This window comes from Mesoplodon densirostris, chromosome 9 (genome assembly GCF_025265405.1).
Source record: "Mesoplodon densirostris isolate mMesDen1 chromosome 9, mMesDen1 primary haplotype, whole genome shotgun sequence".
Classification (NCBI taxonomy): Eukaryota; Metazoa; Chordata; class Mammalia; order Artiodactyla; family Ziphiidae; genus Mesoplodon; species Mesoplodon densirostris.
The window spans coordinates 68,385,444-68,395,068 of record NC_082669.1 but is presented as its reverse complement, the minus strand read 5'-3'; positions in this window follow the sequence as shown (position 1 = coordinate 68,395,068).

Here is a 9,625-nt window from a genome sequence, read left to right as displayed (position 1 = left end):
GTTCTCATTTACTATCTGATAAATGATAAAATTTTTCATTGGTCTAAATTCTCCATATTAACAGTAAAAACAACTGCTGACATCATATAGGACTTTAGAATTTATAAAACACTTTTCACATATTCACCTTACTTACTCCTAGGAACTTATCATGGAAAAGTTGGAAAAGTTGACTAGAGGTCTCATACAAGGCCCTGGATGCCAGGTAAGGGGTAATAATAATTCCCATGATTCTTATTTTACTGGAAACAGAATCAGCAAAGTCGTGTCACTTGCCCCTGGGCACAGAGCTAATGCACATAGGTGGACAAAGCCAGTTCTCAGATTTTTGCCCCTTGGTTGGGCACCCAAGGCCTTATGTATGGAATGTCTAGTCCACTTTTCCAACCTGATATCCTGTTTCACTCTATAAATGGTCCTCACCCACTTTTTTAAAAAAGCATCAGTACACTTTGTTCAAATGATTTCTTGGGAGCTGGTGTGCACATGAAAATGTTTCTGGCCTTGGTAAAGACTGGTGTGGTGAGCCAAGACCAAGACACCCCCATCCCTGCTCTAGCTCCTGAGATATCTCTGAGGAGCAAGGGTAGACAACTTCTACTCTACAGAAATACATCCCTGGTTAAGCCTGTTTACTGCATGTCCATCCTGCTTTGTGTCTTGCATTGCTCCACCTGTTTGAGATGTCCTCATTTCTATTCTTTACCATTTCAAATGCATGTGTCCTTTAAGGCCACCTCCTACATGAAGCCTCCCAGGTCCCTCTAGGCTTAAGTGACATCATGCTGCTCTGAAGTCACAGCCCTATTGTTTCAATCACATAATTGTCAACTAAATGTTCACTGTCTAGATATTATGTTATATTCAAAATCTTATTTAGGCCATACATTATTTAAGGTAGAGATTTGACTAGCTTGTACACTCTATGTGAGCAGGGGCAATGTTTAATCCTCTTTGTGTGTCTACGGGGCATGCACTCATTAAGTTCTTGATTCATTGATTGTAATTAGGGCTAGAAGCTCTAGTCTGATTACAGGATAACCTCAATTCAAAGGCAAAGCAGCACAGACCTTTCATATCCAACAACTGACACTGAACAACCGCATAAGATTCAGATTTTCACCTTTAACGTGAGAATAATAACACATATGTCATAGGGTTGTGAAGATAAAATGCAATCATTTATGAAAAGTGATTAGCCCACTTCCTGATTCAAAGTAAGCAAGCAGCTGATGAAACCAGATATTATTTCTATTACTAATATGGTATAAACGTATTAACTCCTGTTAAATCTGAACAGTATGAATATTTTTCTAAGTGCAAGTTTGATCGAGGTTACACATGTGATACAAATTTAGTCTAGTGAACTTTATCAATATATTTTTAATAGAATGAAAAATAGAGTCCCTCACACATAGTAAAAGGAAGTACTAGTTCATCTGAAACTTTACTTCATTTACACACACACACACACACACACATACACACACACACACACACACACACACTGTACTATATATTTTACGACATCAAATGTCAAAAATGTTGGAAAGCCCCTGATCTGGAAGATATCTATGGTGGAATAAATGTATGAAAAAGCCGGAGAACCCAAGCTCTGTATACACCTGCACCCAATCTTGTGAACTGTATTACATCTTATGTCAGACCGCATCACACCAGAAAGGTGAGAATTCCCTGTATTCTCACCTGCCAATTTCCAGGGATGACTTTTATAATGTGACAAGAATTGCCAAGGTGCCACATCAGGGACCTTATTTCTCTCCAGAGTTTGAAAAAGGCAGTAGTGCAATGAGAACTCTGAGGAAAAGATAGTAAAGAACCAGCATCCTTTTAACGTCAGGAAGGGGAGGAGGACCCCAGTAAGTTCAGAGACTTTATATTGGAGTATAGCGTAAGAACCAAAAAAGGCTTAAAGGACCCATCATAAATACCTGCAAGAATCCAGTCAAGTCCTAGATTTGGAGGTCAGCATTCTCATGTTCTGCTCAGCAACAGAATCACCCACGGATTGTTTTTTGGAATACCAGTTCTCAGGTTCCATCTCCACCTGCTGATCCTTTGCTACTTCATTACCTGGTCCACATGCGTTCCTGGAATGCCAACGCCAGAGGTATTTCACATCACTAAACAATGAACACAGTCTTTGGGGTGACAGATAAAGGCAAAGGAAAGAAAAACTGAAATATCTTTTCAGATCTCAGCAAGAGAGTTGGATACAGACAATGGAAAAGAGGAGGAATTCCTTGTGCCATTAGTGTTTTTGTTAAAGAAGAAAGTAAAGTCACAGCATGAGTCACACTGGCCTTTGTGCAGCAGCCTTGGTCAGGAATATCACAGGTGTGTGATCTGCTGAGCCACAAGGGCTGTTTTTCTTTCCAGCCTTTGAGCAGTCAGCCCTCCCAACAAAAAGTTGGATAAACATGTAGAAGACCTGAGATATGTCATTAGAGAACACTGATTCCCAACTATGTTGGCATTCTTCCTGGTACACTTTTGAAATACATCCACTCTCAAATCCCCCTTGCTGAACATTCCATATCTATTTCTTCTCAAAATATAATGGAAGTAAAATTAGTCATGAAGAATTTTTGTGTGTTTGTGTTAAGACATGACTCGAGATAACAGGGGACATCCTGGTGGATCCTGACCTGGGACTGTCACTCTTCTTTTGTGGTGGAAGAATCCAGACTTGCTGTAACCCTGGGAACATTGAATACAGATTTCCTCATGGAAGTGCCTTAAAAGCAGTGCCATGGATTTGCAATTAGGATGGTGGGCTTGTCATAATGGAAAAATTGGTCTTTGTGCATGTTCTCCAAGACCCTCTCCCAGACTTGGAAAATAAAAGAGATATCCCCCAATGAATTTTTAAAATTTTATTCTCTACTGCATCTGGAGACTTGCCAATTCCCATTGGGTGACTATGCAAGGGGGTCCCATGTCACATCAAAGAGGATCTAGACAGGAATGTAGACTGGCCAGCACCCCTGGAGAACTGGAATTGTGGACAAAAAGGAATATGTACCAGATCCTCACTTTCCTAGTTGCATATTTCAGGGCTCTATAGACATAGATTTCAATTAGTTTGTGACACAATGGCCAATGGAAAGTGGAATGGAAATATTACCAACCTTCCTTATAAAACACTAGGGCAATAATTTGGCAGTTGCTCTGTGCCTTCAAAAAAACCACAAAATAATGGGTCTTGGCCTTCACCTTTTCTGTCTCAACAGGAGGGAAAAGTGGAGGATTCAATGAGAGGAGTTGTTCATTCAACAATTATTTATTGTGTCCCTACTCTGATGAGCCCTTCACTGTGCTGGGCAGTGAGGATAGGAGGAGACAAGCTCCCTGATCTCCTGGAGTTTCTGGTGTGGTGACGATGCCCATGTGTCCTTCACCCAGGTAAGCGGCTCTTCAGTAGAGCCACCCTGCACCATGTGATGCAAAGAGGGTGCCGGGTAGAGGGTGGACACAGTGGCGAGCAGGCTAGGCATGGTTCCTTCTCTCTTGGATCGTGAATAATCAAGGCCAAAAGAGCACCCATTCATTCAGCAAATATCTATTACTAAACTGCTATGCTTCAGAAACCTCATTAGGTGTGAAGACATAAAAATGAAAAAGACACTACTGTCCAAGAACAGGGAGTCCAAGACAGAAGAAAGATATTTAGATAAATATAAATGAATAAATCAAAAACTTTAGTGGAGAGGACACAAATGGTTCAGTGATGTTTAAAAGGTTCAGTGGCAGCTCTCGAAGTCTGGAGTTGGGGAGACATGTCTGAGCTACAGTTGTAGACTTGGAGGTATGAATGGACTCAAACCCAGAGTGTGGGGTGTGAATAGAAAAGAAGAGTAAAACCCGAGGGCTGATAGTTAATATTACTCTAAGAACAGTCCCCTCCAGTGTTAAATATTCCACAGGATAAGTTCTCTGTTTGTATTTGCAGCTATTATCCCAGATTCCTCTCAAAATTACTGCAGGACATGTAGCATAACTGTACCAAACCAGGCCTTTGATTTCTGGATAGAATTATTAAGGACCATGCAGACAAATTAAAACATGGTTCCTAATCACAAGATATTGGAACAATATTGCTCTCAAGTTTTTTAAAGTTCTTTGTTGTAAAGTTCTGTGTCATGAAATCAGATGGTAACAAGAAAAGGCCAAAACTGACCACTCGACACCATTCTATCATTTAAGCTGAACAATCAATTTAGGAAATGAGTGGACTGATTTTTTTTAACCTCTCTAACCATCAGTATCTTTATTTGCAATTGTAAGAACCATAATAATTACTTGATAGCATTTAGGGGAAGATTTAATTAGATATTGTATATAAATTACTCAGCATGTCTGGCACATAGTGCGTACTCAATAAGTATTTTTTTTTGAATTTTATTTTGTTTATTTTTTATACAACAGATTCTTATTAGTTATCTATTTTATACATATTAGTGTATATATGTCAATCCCAATCTCCCAATTCATCCCAGCACCACCAACACCCCCCCCAGTAATATTATTATTATTTGTGAAGTGGTTGAACATTTTTGATGATTAAATTCCAATTACTCACATGCAGATTACCCATAGCAATATTTTTTAAGTACCAGCTAGTTTTCTCTTTTCTATCTCCTCCATTCATCGCCAGTCTGTGTTACTCAGGGAAGGCCAACTAATTTTAATATTATCTGATATCAAATATAATTAGGAAGAAAAATCTGGAGCCAAAACAATACATTTTTAAACTCACATATAAACATTTGTTACATTATTTGCGAGTGTAGATTTTTCATACCACTATTCCCTATTGTCAGAAGTCTCCTTTGACGTGGAGCCTAAGAACACAGGGAAGAAATAGGCCATCTGACTTAGCTGTGACCCCGTTCCCCACCCGAAATAACAGAGCTGAGAATACTTCCCACGGAAGAAAAAGGAGATGAATATTAGTGAATTTATTGAAACTATAACATGACCATGACCATGTTATACTTCTTTACGTTGTTTCATCTTATATATTCCTCCCAACAGTGCAGGGAGATGAGTCTGGTATGAGAATTTCATTTTTCAGACAAAGATTGAGGTTTAGAGCAGTGAAGCAACTTGTCCAAGTGATAAATGGTGGACCTGGAATTCAGCCAGATCTGCCTGACCTGCAGCTTCACAATCTCTGCATGAACCTCGTTCTCTCCCAGAGAATTACAGCAGCTCAATTTAATGAGGCTTCTTCGAGGCAGGTCTCAACCTACACACTTCACGTGTACTTTCTCATTTAATCCTCCCAACGACCTGGGGGGCATATCCTATTATTAGCCCCCTCAAGAAACTGAGGCACAAAAACTAGCCCCGGGTCACACAGTTCAGAAGCGCTGGGATGAAAATTCAATCCAAGGGAACCCACACTCTCCGCCACCAAACTAAGACATTTAAGACAACCAACCATAATCTTCAAAGCTGTGCACTGACATGAAAGCATGATTAGTTTCAATCCGGCAGGGGAGAGAAAAATGATAAGCTATATGATAAAGACAAATCACCTATAAAATAGGGGGAAAAATACTTGCAACAATTCAGTTCCCACCTGGCTGTACCAGGAAGGTAACTGTTACTGAGTAATACGGCCATTGTTTATCAACCCAGGTGTCCAGCTGGAGCAAAATCGTTTTCTCTCTAAAAATTTGGTGTTAGGGGAAATAGAAAATTAACTCTTAAGCTTTAAAAATGATAATCTAGCATCACTTAAAAGTCTACAAATTTGTTCCTAAATGTATTTAAATCTTACCAGCGAACATGATGCTTGGTTATTAAAAAGTAATTCCGGAGAAATTAGCTTGCAGCTACAAAATTAATATAATTCATTTATTACTTGCAGCCACAAATCAAGATGTTGTTAACACTGCTACACACAATTTAATGTGCACAGTAAGTTTCCATATGGCTTCAATTTTAGGTTTCTGGTCACTCCACTGAATCATTTACAGAAGAGCCCAGCATGTCTAGTCGGAGGGCGCTTGACCTAACCAGTGTGAAGCTTTGACTTTCAAACTATGTAATTAGAGATTTGGTTTATTTCTTATTTTTATTGTATTAAACAAATATGTTTTAAAATATATAGGCTTATTATTACATAGAGATTTAGTGATGGAGAAAAACCAAAAGCACCCAGTCTCCAATGCTAGCCGAGGCTCATCTATTTTTCCTGGTTCTCCACTTCCTTTTTCTTTTTACTGTTTTTCCTTAGAAGATGAAGGACAAGGAATAGACACACACACACACAAACACACATACACACACACACCCCTAGCTGATTTAAGAACGCTGAGATAAAAGAGTTGTTCAGAGTTTAAACTTTCTTCTTCATGATCCTGCCAGAATGATATGTCATCTGGGTTTCACAGCTAGATTTCATGCCTCCATTAAAAGGAGTTCAAGTTCCCTAAGGAATGAGATACACAACTTGCATCATTATCGATGAGAAACAAATATTTTAATTGTACTTCATGTCTCAGGCCTAGAAGAGAACAATCAGCCTAAAGAGTAGGGAATATGTCTCTCACCTGTATTTTCCTTTAGTGTTTCGTTTTCTTGGGAACTTGTGCCTCCACAGAGCCCCTCAGGGTATTTTGTGTGGGCAACTGCTTTTCTTCCTTAGTCATTCCCACCATGAAGCCTGGTTGTCAGATCAGACAGATCAACCACTTTTCTTCCAGAATTTGTCCTGGAAAGGATCTCTTCATCCATCGTGATGAAGTCTCTGCTTTAGTCACTCCATTTCATTCTGTAAGTCTTGCCAAATTCTTTTTACTGCCACTTTCAAAAGTTAAACTGACAAGAGAAACCTATGATTCAGAAAAAAAAATTAGTGACAGAGATTTCTCAACTTTATATTTGGCAATTGCACATTTTTGCTTCTGTTATTTACAGGAGGGGTGGGTGATAGAGGAGGGAGGAAGACAGGAGCTGAGAATACAAAAAGGCAATATGCTTTGGCTCTGATTCACACCAAACAACGATGCTCTCACAAGAAAGGGGAGCAAGGTTACATGAGGGAAACAACCCCAAAGGGTTTCTATTCTCAAACTGATGCAAAGGTGCACATCTTTGTAAAAGACTTATGGGTTTTGATCCTAAGCTAGAAAAAGTGGAGAAATTAGAAAAGAAACATTCTATAAAGATCAGTGAAGAAAATTAGAAACACAACATTGATCACTGTTAACGACTAGTGAAACAGGAACCAAACTATACCCAAGAGTTTATTTCAGAGCTTGTTCTAACAGTGATGCTTCCCTTCTGAGTGATACCTTTAAGCATTATTTTACATGGATTATCACAACAAACTTTTTGACATGTTGCAGTAAATAAATGTAATTGCTAGTCTTGGATATGGAAAAGCAGAGAAGTAGGTGACTCACCAAAACTCACACTGCTAGCAAGGAGCAGAGTTTAAATTAGACCCAAGTCTTTCAAAAACCAGTTCAACAGTCATTCCATAGTATTGCTCAGAAAATCCTGATAATGTCTAAGTTTCACTGTTTTAGTAAAGTAATGGCAAAATCTTGCTTTACGGATGAGACAAGTATGACTTGTGTATTTCCAGCAAAGAGTGTACTATAATATTATTTGTGTTTTGTCACTTTTAAGAATTGACTATATTTCCTTGGATGTTTCACTGCAAGCCTAAATATTTAAGATGTTTGCAAACATTGTAAATCTGTCTATCAATTTGAATACAGTCTCCAGACCATGGAAAATGCTGTGCCCTTGTAGGAGACCTGAGGAGCCACTGACAGGTTTGGGAGACTTATTATTGGAACTGGGAAAAGACACCGGTTAAGAAAACCTTAGAAGAAAGAAAATATGAGAAAGAAAATCTGAATCATGGATTCCCTTTGTCTTCCCCAATCTTAACATGTGTTACCCAGCTCTCTCTTGACTTTGTGAGATGTTTACTCCATCACCTGGTCATATTGTATTTATTCACTTTGTGAACTTTAAGAATGCTATGTTCAAGTGGCCCTCCGAATCCAAGGGTTTGGCATCTGTGGGTTCAACCAACTGTGGATCAAAAATATTTGGAAAAATTTCCAGAATGCTCCAAAATGCGAAACTTGAATTTGCAGTGCACATTTACATAGCATTTACATTGTATTAGGCATTAGACATAATCTAGAAATGATATAAAATATACAGGAGGATGTGCATAAGTTGTATGCAAATACTACACCACTTTATGTAAGGGTCTTGAGCATCCATGGATTTTGGTATCTGCAGGGGTCTTAGAACCAATCATCTGCAGATGCCGAGGAACCACTGTATATCCACGTAAAGGCATATGCTCTATCAAATCGTAAATCCTGGTCATGCTGTTGACCTACACAGTGCTCATTACAGCACTCAACACAGTGTCCTGCATACAGCAGGTGCTCAATAAATGTTTGTCTAACTGAATCCATTTATATTGTATGCATAAAGTACTCTATGTGTTTACCAAGTGCTAATCCTGTCCCAAAAGATGAGAATAGTATCCATTTTTTAAAAATGTTTAATTCCCTTTATTTCTTATACATCTTTATTGGAGTATAATTGCTTTACAATGTTGTATCCGTTTCTGCTGTACAACAAAGTGAATCAGCTGTATGCATACATATATCCCCATATCCCCTCCCTCTTGAGCCTCCCTCCCACCCTCCCTATCCCACACCTCTAGGTCATCACAAAGCACCAAGCTGATCTCCCTGTGCTATGCAGCAGCTTCCCATTAGCCATCTATTTTACATTTGGTAGTTTATATGTCAGTGCTACTCTCTCACTACATCCCAGCCGTCCCCTCCCCACCGTGTCCTCAAGTCCATTCTCAACATCTGCAACTTTATTCCTGCCCTATCGCTAGGTTCATCAGTACCATTTTTCTAGATTCCATACATATGTGTTAGCATATAGTATTTGTTTTTCTCTTTCTGACTTAGTTCACTCTGTATGACAGACTCTAGGTCTATCCACCTCACTACAAATAACTCATTTTCGTTCCTTATTATGGCTGAGTAATATTCCATTGTATATATGTGCCACATCTTCTTTATCCATTCATGTATCAATGGACATTTAGGTTGTTTCCATGTCCTGGTTATTGTAAATAGTGCTGCAATGAACACTGTGGTACATGTATCTTTTTGAATTATGGTTTTCTCAGGGTATATGCCCAGTAGTGGGATTGCTGGGTTGCATGGTAGTTCTATTTTTAGTTTTTTAAGGAACCTCCATACTATTCTCCATAGTGGCTCTATCAATTTACATTCCCACTAACAGTGCAGGAGGGTTCCCTTTTTTCCACACCCTCTCCAGCATTTATTGTTTCTAGATTTTTTGATGATGGTCATTCTGACTGGTGTGAGGTGATACCTCATTGTGGTTTTGATTTGCATTTCTCTAATAACTGGTGATGTTGAGCATCTTTTCATGTGTTTTTTGGCCATCTGTATGTCTTCTTTGGAGAAATGTCTATTTAGGTCAGCCACCCATTTTTGGATTGGGTTTGTTTTTTTGAGAGAATAATATCAGCTTAAAATGCTAATTTCTTGCCTGGTTTCGGAATACTGAG